We start from the raw sequence: 13,807 nt of genomic DNA on the forward strand, positions 1-13,807 counted from the left end.
CGAGGTGGGGAACCAAAACTCAAGGCAACGGTGAGGCATACCGGGAGTATTAAAAGGGGCTGTCCATTTAAACTTGTCGGGAGGTACAACGCGCCAGGTGGTTGTTGGAAGCTAGAGGTTGTCAACGAGACGCACAACCACGATCCCGTTTGTTTGAGGAGGGGCACCCGGCACTAAGGAAATTGACTGACGAGGAAATTGATATGGCTGCGACGTTGCATAGGCAGGGTCTGAGGCCTGCTAAAATTAAGTCAGCCCTAAAGAAAAGCTTTCCCGGTAACAAATGTATTACTAGGGATATATACAACGTCGTGAAGCTTGTTGATGACCAAGATAAAATTGGTGAAACCCCCATGCAGGTACTTGTTGTCAGAATATTATTATTTTGCAAGTGTGTTTTTAATATATATTATTTTGAATATATATTATTTTGTCTTATCATATATAAAATATATATATTCTGTATGATTTAATAATAATATTATTTATAATATTATTTTATTATAATAAAATTATTATAATTATGATGTTTAATAAGAATATTTATAATATTTATTAATTTTTTGTTAAACCCAACGTAGGTACTTGAAAACTTTCTTCAAACCCATGGGTTTACCTTTTACACATGGGAGAATCCTTCCACCAATAGGACGGAGAATGTTTTCTTTTGTCACGAGAAGTGGCATACCATGTGGTGTGCGTTCCCAGATTTGTTGCTGATTGACACGACGTACAACACCAACATGTACAAGTGGCCGTTCGTTCAGTTTGTTGGTGTGACGTCGACATCAAAGTCTTTCTGTATTGCGCACGCAGTTATCTTTAGGGAGCAAGAGTGTAACTTCACATGGGCCCTGGAACGACTTAAAGAGATGCTCGTCGATTGTAGGGAGCCGCGTGTCATCCTGACTGACAAGGACCAAGCCTTGATGAATGCCTGTGAAACAGTCTTTCCCAATGCTACCAAAAACCTTTGTAGGTGGCACATCATGCAGAACATATAGAGAAAACATAAGAGTCTTTTTCAGACAGATATCTTTAAATCATTCAATTACTGGTGGAAAGTACTGTATCAGTCGCCAACACAATCTATGTACGACTACAACTGCGGTCAAATGGAAGCAGCGTTAGTTGGACACGGCAGACGTGGTAAGTCTTTGTCCTTTATGTACACATGATTTTAGATTCTAGTTGTACATTACCTAAATTGTTTTTTTTTTATTATTTGTTTGTAGAGGCTTGGTATTATATTCGCGACAACTGGTTGGTACCCTACAAAGAGAAGTTCGTGTCGTGCTGGATTGACGACCGACTAAACTTCGGCGAGCATACAACAAACAGAGTAGAGGGCCAGCACGCAAACTTGAAGAGTTACCTTCCGGGGCCGAACAATTCGCTAGACTCTATTGCGGCGTTTGCCCTTGAAGTCGTGAATTCCCAAATGGAAGAAATCAGTGCGACCCTTGAAGACTCCCGTGTTAGGATCAAGAAGTACCATCAGTTGACTTTGTTTGAAAAGCTACATAACAGGGTGTCACTTTTTTCTATCGCTAAACTTGACAAAGAGCTGACCTTTCTTGACACATTGCAAGATACGGGGCGGAGTGCGACCACCGGTTACAAACATCATGGGGCTTGCCGTGTGCTTGTAAGCTTAACTAGTACACTATTTACAATATACGCATTCCATTAAAAGACATAGACCCCTTTTGGAGGAAGCTCGATTTCAGTCCGACATTTGCTCGAGACGAAGAACCAGACTATGAAGCGGAACTGGAAGATGTGAAAAAACAAGTTCTAGGACTAAACAACCGAATGCAAAAAAAAGTCTATTCTCAAAGATAATGTTTGTTCTTCCTGGGAAATCAAACAAGGAGGAGCCTGCGAAACGAGAGGACCCTAGGGGGCGTCCAAATCTAAACCAACAAGCCAAGAAAAGAGATACCCCTAGACAGAGCTCGTACTCCCCATCCCCGTCAACTAATACCCACAGACACAGGTCGTACTCCCCGTCCCCGTCAATTGATCCCCACAGACACAGCTCCTACGCCCCCTCCCCGTCATTTGATCCCCACAGACACAGCTCCTAGCCCCCTCACTGTCATTTGATCCCCACAGGCACAGCTCCTACGCCCCCTCCCCGTCATTTGATACCCACAGACACAGCTCCTACGCCCCCTCTCTGTCACGGGAACCAACACCCAAAACCCCCACCTAATCGTTGTCGCGTTCCCAGTCTCAGTCACAAGCCCGACTTAAGATACCTAAACCACCGAAACGCTCATCTAAAAAGCAAGAGACTCCTACCGACCTTGGTTTTCCATTACTGCGTGACCCAAAGGGCGTCCCAATCATAGAAAGTTATAGGCACCTCATTCCCACCTTGGCATACCCGTTCATTTCAGGAATAAAAGATGTAAAGCCAGATGGTAATTGCGGTTTCAGAGCAATCGTTGTCGGCTTAGGCATGCGTCAACAGAACTGGAAGGAGGTCAGAGCAAGCATGAGGAATGAGATGGACACTAACAAATCGTGGTGGAGCCACAGGTTGAACTACGAGGTAACCGGTAATTATGACACGGTTCGTGATTCGCTGGACTACTCAACGTCTGCTTTATTCCAGCAAAAGAGTAGGCGGTTTACGTTACCTGGGCACGGACACGTAGTGGCTCAGACGTATGACTGTGTTTTAATCAACCTCCATCTGACTTCCAGTGAGAGTTACTTCCCAATGAGAATGAGTCCGGAACCACTATCTCAGATTCCGGTAATAGTAGTGTTAAATGTTAAGGATAATCATTGGCTCAACATACAATTAGAAGAGAATTTCCCCGTGCTGCTACCAGCATGTCAATAGGAAGGATATTCCAACGAAGCGACGCACGAATGGAGGTCTTTGTACGAAGATCGTATAAAAGTGTATATGCGAATAAGGGAAACTTGGCGAGTGCAAACTGAAGAGCCAGTTTATTTAGGATGATTTGTAAAATGTTTGAGATACTATCAATAAAATGTTTTGTATTATTATCAATAATTAGGGTTAAAATGTTTGTGTTATTATATAAAAATAACTTGATAAAATATATAACTTTAAAATAATATAATTTTTAAAATAATATTTTCGATAATAAATTTAAAAAAAATTATTTAAAAATATAAAACTTGATATTTAAAAATATAAAACATGATAAAATATCTAACTTATAAATAATTTATTTTTTAAAATAATACTTTCGATAATATATTTTTATGAAAATATAAAAATTATCATGATAAAATATGTAAATTAAAAAAATATATAAAATAGTACCAGAAATATTAAAATAATAATAAATATCTTCAAAAGTAGATCGGATCCGCCGCGGATCGATCGATACGCCGGGCGTAATGATTATCCACCATTTCTAGTGTGGGAAACCTATAGCGGTGGGCCGACACAGATTCCGATGACTTGCTTGCCAGTGGGTGGAGAGCCGCGGCAAAGAGCTGCTGTGATGATGCTATTTTTGGAGTCCTTATTAGAAGATGAACTTAGAAATTAGTCTCTGTATAGAATTTGATGTAATATCCAGTGTCTTTTGATGTATTTATTCAAATTTGTAATTTATTATTGGTTTAATATAAAATTTGTGTTGTTAATTGTTATTAGTTTAAATTCATTTATATATTCAAATTTGTAATTTAGTATTGGTTCCATATCAAATTTGTGTTTTTATTAGTATAAATCCGTTTATATATTATGAATATATAATATTATTTTATATAAAATATATTTATACCTTAGATAGTTAAATTAAATATATATATATATATATATATATATATATATAATACTAAGTGGCGGATCGGGCGATAAGCCGCGGATCGAAGTTAAAGAAACCCTAACCCGCCGCCCCCCATCAGTTTACACATTCAATCTCAAACAACACCACATTTCACACAAAAACCCTAAATCGCCGTCCCCCAATAGTCCCGAACTTCGTCTGTCTTTAACAACACCAACTCCGACCCGACAACAATAAGGTAACTATGATACTTCTGTTTTACTCTATTTTGATATAGGTGTTCATTTAGATTGATGGTTTACGGGTTTGTTAATCAAACTGGTTGATTTAAGGGTTTGGATTTAGGGGTTGGTAATCAAACGGGTTTGGTTTAAGGGATGGATAGAAAACGGGTTTGGGTTACGGGTTTGATAATAAACGGGTTTGGGTTACGGGTTTGACCCGGGAACGGGTTTGGGTTACGGGTTTGATGATGAAACGGGTTTGGGTTACGGGATGGTTAGAAAACGGATTTGACGATAATCGGGTTTGGGTTACAGGTTTGTTAGTGAAACGGGTTTGGGTTACGGGATGGTTAGAAAACGGGTTTGACGATAATCGGGTTTGGGTTACGGGTTTGTTAGTGAAACGGGCTTGGGTTACGGGATGGTTAGAAAACGGGTTTGGGTTACGGGATGGTTAGAAAATGGGTTTGGGTTACGGGTTTGATGATGAAACGGGTTTTGGGTTACGGGTTTGACAAGGAAACGGGTTTGGGTTACTGGTTTGATGATGAAACGGGTTTTGGTTACGGGTTTGACAAGGAAACGGGTTTGGGTAACGGGTTTGACAATAACCGGTTATATTTATGTGTTAAACATAGATGGCGAATACATACATTTTTGGGGACGAAGTACTTGATGTTTACGAGCATTTGAGGTTTGACCCGCAGTCCGATTATCAAATCCGGTTTACGCAGCTTCGGAAAATGGAGCCACAACCTTCCTCGACCTTGTCTGAGGAGTTTATAAAAATGGTTCGGGCGGAAGACAGGATAGAAAGAATTGTTGGGAAGGATACACCGTGGGAGAGATTGTTTACCGCACAGCAGGGAGCGTTCCGGGCTCTCACGTTAGAGTTTTACTCTACGTTCGTTTTCAGGTATTTTTTTTCCTTTTCAATTAACTTATAAATAAAGTAGATTTAACCAACATGTAAATATTGTTTCAGGCCACGCCCAGAGGGAGATTTGCAGGTCCCGATGCTGGTTGAGGGTGCGGATACCAGTCAGGCGGAGGTTCGGTTCCGTATTTTCGGGAATTGGCGTTATCTGTCGATGGAGGAGTTTGCCAGGGCGCTGGGCTTGTACACAATTGAGGATATAACCGCCCCTGTTTACACGGAGAGCATACACGAAACACCAGATGACGTGTTGAGACGTTTTTGGACGTCGATTAGCAATACACCTTGGCCTACTACCCCCGGAGGAGAATACAAGCCAGACGCCAAAGCCTCAGCCATCAGGGACCCGTTGCACAGGTTTGTATACATATATGTATTATATTATATTATATTATATTATATTATAATATAATAATATTAAATTTTATTGTTTTTTTGTACAGGTACCTACACAGGCTTATCGCTCATACCGTACAGGGTCGTCACGGGGGGGGGGGGGGGGGCAGATTACTGCAACCTCCGTGACATGTTTTTTTTGCGATGCCTGCTTACGAGGAGACACTGCAACCTAGCTCGCTGTTTCGGCGACTACTTCGCCATTTACTCGCACAGGCAGGGCCGCGGGAAATTGGTCGGTGGCACGTTCGTTACGCGGATTGCAATTTCTTTGGGCTATGAGAACCTACTGGACGACCTACCCATTCAGCCGCCGCTTCCGCCGCGAGAGCTGGACCGTGGACGGGCACAGGGCATGCAAATCGTCAAGAAGATTAACCGTCGTTATCACCTGGTCACTAATTTCGATTCTCCCCCATACGTAGAGGTCCCACTTGTTGAACATCCGCCAATCGAGGAGCTGGAGGTGGATATTCAGGGCGCCGAGGTTGACGGTGATGAGGACGAGGGGGACGGTGATCAGGTACGCTATATTTTATCGTTTTATTTATTTTTGTATCTTCGTCTTATTAACGTTAATTTATTGTGTTCATAACAGCCACCGCACAACACCCGCAGCACGTTCCGCGTACACATCGCGTCGTGCATTTGGATGCGGCCACTAACTCCCGCCTACGGAGACTAGAGCGTCAGGTGAGCTGGATGGTTGGTTATATGTCTGCCCAGCAGCATGGAGCCCAGTACGCAGTACCAGCGTCACGTTTCGACGAGGGGGGAGCGATGACGATGCGGGTGGTGCCTTATTTTAGATTTCTTTTTTGTATGCTGTTACTTTTTCCCCGAACTCGTTTGGTTTTTTTTTCGAACTCGTAATGTATTAATTATTATTTTATAAACCTGGTTATGCGTTATGCTTATTTTGTTCGTTTTCAATTTTAAAATTGTTGTTTCGTTATTAGTTTAAAACAGACAAAAAATCTGTTACACCCGACATACAAAAAAGAAAATAAACATAAGTAGTTATGTACTAATTAGTATTATATAAAAGTCGTTCGTTTTATTTTGTTCGTTATTAATTTTAAAATTGTTGTCTAGTTGTGACCTTCGGAAACCGATCAAAATGACCTTCCAAAGCCAATCAAAAAAAGGTTACCCGAGCCAAAAAAATACAAAAGAAACAAAATAAAATTAAAAGACAACAAAAAGACAAAAACATAATAAAACAAAAATAATAAACAGCAAAAGACAAAAAAAACACAACTTTCCAAAACACCCAACCAATAAGCGGCTTATCGCCCGATCCGCGGCTTAATGGGAGGGTGTTTAGGAAACACCCCATGATGTATCAAAAAACCCCTACTTTTATCTTTAACTTTAATGTGTGTGTGACTCCGTTTTAGAGCATGCATCTTGCTTAAGTTTGGATCAAGTTATTATGTTAGTAGCCTAGTAGGCATGCTATGGCATTATTGTTTTATACTATCTTTTTTTATTTTAAATTCTTTAATTATTATTATTTAATGTTGAAAGTTTTAAGTGTGTGAATGAAGGAAGTGGTGGAAGTCGTAAATGTTTGTCCCACATCGGGTTGGGAACAAAATAATGAATGGTTTATAAGGTAGTGACCTTACACCCATTTGAATTCTTTATGACATGTTTTACCACAAGTCCTACGCGCGCGCAAGGGGGGGGGGGGCAAATTTGGGTTTCTGGACTAGAAATTCATTGAACTCGTGCGTGCCCGCACGTCCCGCGGACACGAATGCAACTCCGAAAACCTGAGCCCGCGTCAGACGATTTTTTGAATTCGGTTTTGAAATTCAAAATATGGTGGTCTAGTCAATACCATTAATAATCATAATGATTATGATTATTGTGTTTCAGTTTCAATTCTTTTTGATAATGGTCATTAGATGAGTATTATTATTATTTAATATTCTTTAATGGTCATAACTAAGAGTTGATTATATGGTTATAACTCTCGGTTATAAATACCATGACATTATTCATTTGTAGACACACCAACTCAAAAACACTTCATCTTCTTCCTAGTTCAAACAGTGTTATTTCCGATTGCATTTCAGGCAAGTGTCCGAGTCCAGCAGAGCACCGATTCTGTTACGAACCGGAGTACCCTGGGATTTCCCAGACCAAGAATTTGTTTAAGGGAATTGTGTTAAACACAAGCCCGGTTTACTGTGTCGATTATTTCTTATTTCTTTACTTTCTGGTTATTATTAATACAAGATTTACAACAAACTTAAACAGATTACTTATTAGTATTCTTGTATTATTTTCGTTTTTAGATTTCATGAGATTGTTGCTTCAATCTTAAAACCTTATTTATAAGGATTTTGGGTTCATGAAATGGTTTGAAATAAAAATATTTAGATATTATAATCTTATAAATATTTTTTTTTGGGAAATCATGTGCGTAGTACAACTTGGTGTGTTTGGGTTTTAGAGATCATGATGCAATCTTAAATCCTATACCGTGTTACAAAACGTAATATTTGATCAACCGTTTGGTTTTTAGAAAACGATTTGTGTAATCGTTTGTGTTCTAACGATAGTGTTAGAACTGATATTGTAAAACCGTTGGGATTTTATTAGTTTTGTTTGACAATTTTTGCAATCGTTTGTGTCTAACAATTGTGTTAGAAAAGGTTTTGAGTAAACCATTCGTTTCTTGTAAACTTTAAGTATCTAACATGCGTGTAAGATACGATTTATTTATAACGTTTTGTGTAAACGTTAATTTTTTAATGGATGTGTTAGAAAATTCAAGCTTTGCTACTTAAGTGTAGTAATTGTAACAAGTTGATGTTATTTGAACATATTTGTTCAAGAGTATGGTTTCAAAAGTGAAACGAGGATATGAGGATATGTGTGCAAGGATTTCTATTTGAGGGAATACTTGTATACATAATATAAAACGATATCATTGAGATGATTCATGTCGGATGACGAAAGTGTTGAAGATAATAACACTTGGAGATTTGATGTGTAAATGTCGTCAAAATAATTTCGTATAATAAACAACTTGTGAGTTGTTACGAAGATTAAAGTCTAAGACAACACATCAAATATATAATCACATCATGAGATGGTAATAGAATAACGAGGTGAATATACTAAAATGAAAAAAATGATGTGTAATTCCTTGGAAATTCATTGAGTGTGAATTGTATCATATGATTTAATATATGTTAATGACAAATTCACTAAGTGTGAATTGTAACATATGAGTTAATATATGTTAATGACGTATTAACTCCTTGAAATTCACTAAATGTGAATTGTAACATATGAATTAATATATGGTAATGAGATATTCAAATCTTTGGATATTCATCATTGAAGATTTACCGAACCCCTCGAGATGATTCACACCGATGTGTGTAATCTAAAAGCAATTCCTACTCGTGGTGGGAACAAGTACTTCATCACGTTCATTGATGATAGTACAAGATATTGCTATGTTTACTTACTTAAGAGTAAGGACGAGGCTATTGATAAGTTTATCTTATTTAAAGCCGAAGTTGAGAATCAACTAAATCGAAAAATTAAAAGAGTAAGGAGTGACCGAGGAGGTGAATATGTTTCACCTTTTATTGACTTGTGTGAAAAAGAAGGAATCATACATGAAGTCACGCCTCCTTACTCCCCTCAATAAAATGGCATAGCGGAACGTAAGAACCGAACCTTGAAAGAAATGACGAATGCCATGATGATAAGTTCTGGGGTAAGCCCGGACATGTGGGGGGAAACAATCTTATCGGCTAATTATGTCTTAAACATGATACCGAATAAGAAAAAAGATCTAACTCTATATGAGTTATGGACGAGAATTAAACCACCATATAAATACTTGCGAGTGTGGGGGTGCCTAGCCAAGGTAGTGGTGACTCCACCAAAACGCCTACTAATAGGACCCAAAACCGTTGATTGTGTGTTTATAGGATATACCCTTCCCGGTGGTGCATATCGATTTCTTGTGCATGATTCCAAGAATCCCGGAATAAACATTGGCACTATAATAGAAGCAAAGGATGCATCATGGTTTGAATATAAGTTCCCATGTTTGGATAAGGAAACCGAGCTATTCTAGACCGGTTGAGGAAAGTATTCAAAACGAGAGTACTGGATATGAACCTTGGGAACAATCTGAGACAGAGGAGGTTGAAATCAGAAAAAGTAAATGGCAAAGGATTGAAAAATCCTTCGGCCCTGATTTCCTTACCTACATGGTAGAAGAGGAACCTCAAACGTATCAACAATTGGTGAATTCCGCTGAAGGACCTCAGTGGAGGGAGGCCATCAAATGTGAGATAGACTCTATCTTACAAAATCATACGTGGGAACTAGTGGATCTTCCTCAAGGGTGTAAACCACTAGGATATCGATGGATCTTTTAAGAAGAAGATGAAACCTGATGGCACCATCGATAAGTATAAGACAAGGTTGGTGATCAAAGGATATAAACAACGAGAAGGTTTAGATTACTTTGATACATATTCGCCGGTTAAGCGAATAACATCTATACGGTTGGTGCTTGCCATTGCCGCCATTAGAAACTTGGAAGTTCACCAAATGGATGTAAAAACGGCTTTCTTGAATGGAAATCTAGAGGAAGAGATTTACATGGAACAACCCGAAGGCTTCATAGCCGTTGGGCAAGAAAAGAAAGTATGTAAACTTGTGAAATCCTTGTATGGATTGAAACAAGCTCCTAAACAATGGCTGATCATGTCATGCTTGATGCTGGGTTCAAAATCAATGAATGTGACAAATGTGTATACGTGAAGGACACATCTGATGGATATGTCATTTTGTGTCTATACGTAGATGATATGCTCATTGCTGGTAGTGATGACAAAATCATAACGCCCACTAAGAACATGTTAAAAGCAAGATTTGACATGAAGGACATGGGTCTTGCGGATGTGATTTTGGGAGTTAAAATCACACGAACCCAAAATGGACTTGTTTTAAGTCAATCCCATTACGTGAGAAAAATTCTTGAGAAGTTTAATGCGAATGACTCTAATGTAGCTAGAACTCCCATTGACACGAGTCAACATCTAGCTAAGAATAGAGGTGAACCCGTTAACCAGTTGGAATACTCAAGAATTATTGGCAGTTTGATGTATCTTATGAGTTTCACTAGACCCGACTTAGCATATGCTGTGAGCAAGCTAAGTAGATACACAAGCAACCCAAGTTCAAGTCATTGGAACTGTGTGATTCGGTTGCTTCGGTACCTAAGATACACTAGAGAATACGGGTTACATTATAACAGATATCCAGCAGTTGTCGAAGGACATTGTGATGCAAATTGGATATCTGACACGAATGATTCCAGAGCAACAAGTGGGTATGTATTCACCCTTGGAGGTGCTGGTATATCGTGGAAATCGTCTAAACAAACGGTTATAGCTAGATCCACGATGGAATCAGAATTCATTGCCCTAGATAAAGCGGGCGAAGAGGCAGAATGGTTACGTCAATTTGTTGAGGATATACCAAGATGGCCTAAGCCGGCATCGGCCATTTATATACATTGTGATAGCCAATCGGCAATTGGCAGAGCTCATAGCACAATGTATAATGGTAAGAATAGACATACTAGATGTAGACATAATACGGTACGACAACTAATATCTACTGGAATTATCACTGTTGACTATGTGAAGTCAAAGGATAATATTGCGGATCCGCTAACAAAAGGCCTAAGTAGAGAGTTAGTTCAGAAGTCGTCCATGGGAATGGGACTGAAGCCCTTGAAAAATTAAAGTTCATGCGAAGGAAACCTAACTCAACAGACTAGAGATCCCAAGAGTTGAGTTCAATAGAAAAACCTAATTGTATGAATTAGTGCGATCACTGGGGGGGATAACCCTACAATTTTAAGAGGGAGTTTACCACGTGGCAAGGTAACTTTCCTAGTCCATTCCTAAAAGTGACAAGTGTGAGGCTAAGCATATGGCTTTTAATGATTCGACCAAGGTAGTCATACATGGTGAATCACCTATGTGAGAGAGAAGTGGGGTCGCTTCGAAGGGTATTGTTGGGCACAATACTTAATAGCTCTTGTAGAACCAGGCGCATGTTCATGACCATAACGAACATAACTATGAGGACTTGACTTTGTCAGGGAGAGTCTTGTGTGCAGTGTATTGTCGTCTACACAAACGGCCTCGAGTTCAAAGACATCACCGTCTACTCAGAGCCAGTGGGCTAAGTATGCTTCATAAGCAAAGGTTCAAAGGATAACACCTACCTATTGTATGCAAGATTCAACTGTTGAAATCTAATTGGAATAATGTGGTTGTTTCGACCTCCATTCATGTGGGGGATTGTTGGAAGTTTTAAGTGTGTGAATGAAGGAAGTGGTGGAAGTGGTAAATGTTTGTCCCACATCGGGTTGGGAACAAAATAATGAATGGTTTATAAGGTAGTGACCTTACACCCATTTGAATTCTTTATGACATGTTTTACCACAAGTCCTACGCGTGCGCAAGGGGTGGGGGTGCAAATTTGGGTTTCTGGACTAGAAATTCATCGAACTCGTGCGTGCCCGCACGTCCCGCGGACATGAATGCAACTCCGAAAACCCGAGCCCGCGTCAGACGATTTTTTGAATTCGGTTTTGAAATTCAAAATATGGTGGTCTAGTCAATACCATTAATAATCATAATGATTATGATTATTGTGTTTCAGTTTCAATTCTTTTTGATAATGGTCATTAGATGAGTATTATTATTATTTAATATTCTTTAATGGTCATAACTAAGAGTTGATTATATGGTTATAACTCTCGGTTATAAATACCATGACATTATTCATTTGTAGACACACCAACTCAAAAACACTTCATCTTCTTCCTAGTTCAAACAGTGTTATTTCCGATTGCATTTCAGGCAAGTGTCCGAGTCCGGCAGAGCACCGATTCTGTTTCGAACTGGAGTACCCTGGGATTTCCTAGACCGAGAATCTATTTAAGAGAATTGTGTTAAACACAAGCCCGGTTTACTGTGTCGATTATTTATTATTTCTTTACTTTCTGGTTATTATTAATACAAGATTTCCAACATTTAAGAGCTACAAATGGATCCACTTGTTTCAACGATCGATCTATAATCACCCCATGTTCTATTGTACAAGATGTAGAGTTAGTTCTTGTATATAGTTTTGGAATTAATTACTCTTTAACAGAACTTTGTTTAGATGGAGTATGGGCGGAAAACGAACTCAAACCTAACACTTAACCCGCATACCCCAACTTGGTAACAAGCAAAGGATACTACGACCCACTTGCAATTCCAGAACAACTTGATGCGACAAAAGGACTTACAAAGATCTTCAAGCGATAACTTAACGATCAAGCTCAAGTCCCGTATCGATAATCAAACACGAATTAAATGAATAACTCTCGTTTATATTAATCAGAAAATCTAACTTAAAAAACTGATTACAAACTATCAAACCCTAACTCGGTTACATCTACATGAACCCTAACTCAGTTACATCTCGTGTGTGTCTCTAAATGAACCCTAACTCGGTTGCACCTCACATCACACAATCACTAATGTCTAATCATAACGTGGTTTATATAGAACTAACCTAACTTGCCAGCCAAGACATTATCTAATATAATTACAATACAATTAGGAAACATAACGTAATTAGGAATCATAACCAACTATGACCGGCTTGTCAACATTGTTCCCTTAAGTTCACCGACTTTTGACTTGATGTCTGAAATTACTTTCAACACAAGCTGATTAAAACAAATCTTAGTCTGTGTCTCCAAGTTTTCAGCATCCTTACATCATAAATCGACGCACCACACAATCATACAACCTCAAGGTAAACCCTAAAAATACATGAACGACTGTGCAAAAACACTAACACAATACTTTTCACATGCACCCAAACCCACACGGAAATTAGACTCACCAAAACCGTCATGTAAATTTTATAACTGCTATAAGCTCACAAATAAAAAAAATCGAATTTAATCTCTTCAAATTAAATTTGCTGTTAAAAATAACCTAACTAATCTACTTTTTTTCTCATTGCAACGTGGAAACGAAGACAAACAAAAGTAAGTTAAAATCCATCATCCTATAAAGAATAATACAACTCTTGTGTATATAAACAACAGACTTTTAGAATGATACGAGGCATATATACCAACACAAACCTATTGTCACAAATTACACGAATAACTTTTGTTTGTAACATGTGTAATATTTCTAACGTCAATCTACATTTAAATGTAATAGCTAAGTAACTAACGTAACGAAAATCGACTGAATTCTCATAAACTCATGATATGTGCCATTTAGTGTCACGTGCATATTTATTTTAATGTTTGCATATTTATAATTCTGCATATGTTTTTATTTGGTTTTTGTTTGTTTCTTGAATTAAAGGAAGTAGTGGGTAGTTACACCCAT

Source organism: Bidens hawaiensis, unplaced genomic scaffold, assembly GCF_021521415.1.
Source record: "Bidens hawaiensis isolate Kalapana, Puna unplaced genomic scaffold, B.hawaiensis_p1.1 tig00012511_1, whole genome shotgun sequence".
Taxonomy (NCBI): domain Eukaryota; kingdom Viridiplantae; phylum Streptophyta; class Magnoliopsida; order Asterales; family Asteraceae; genus Bidens; species Bidens hawaiensis.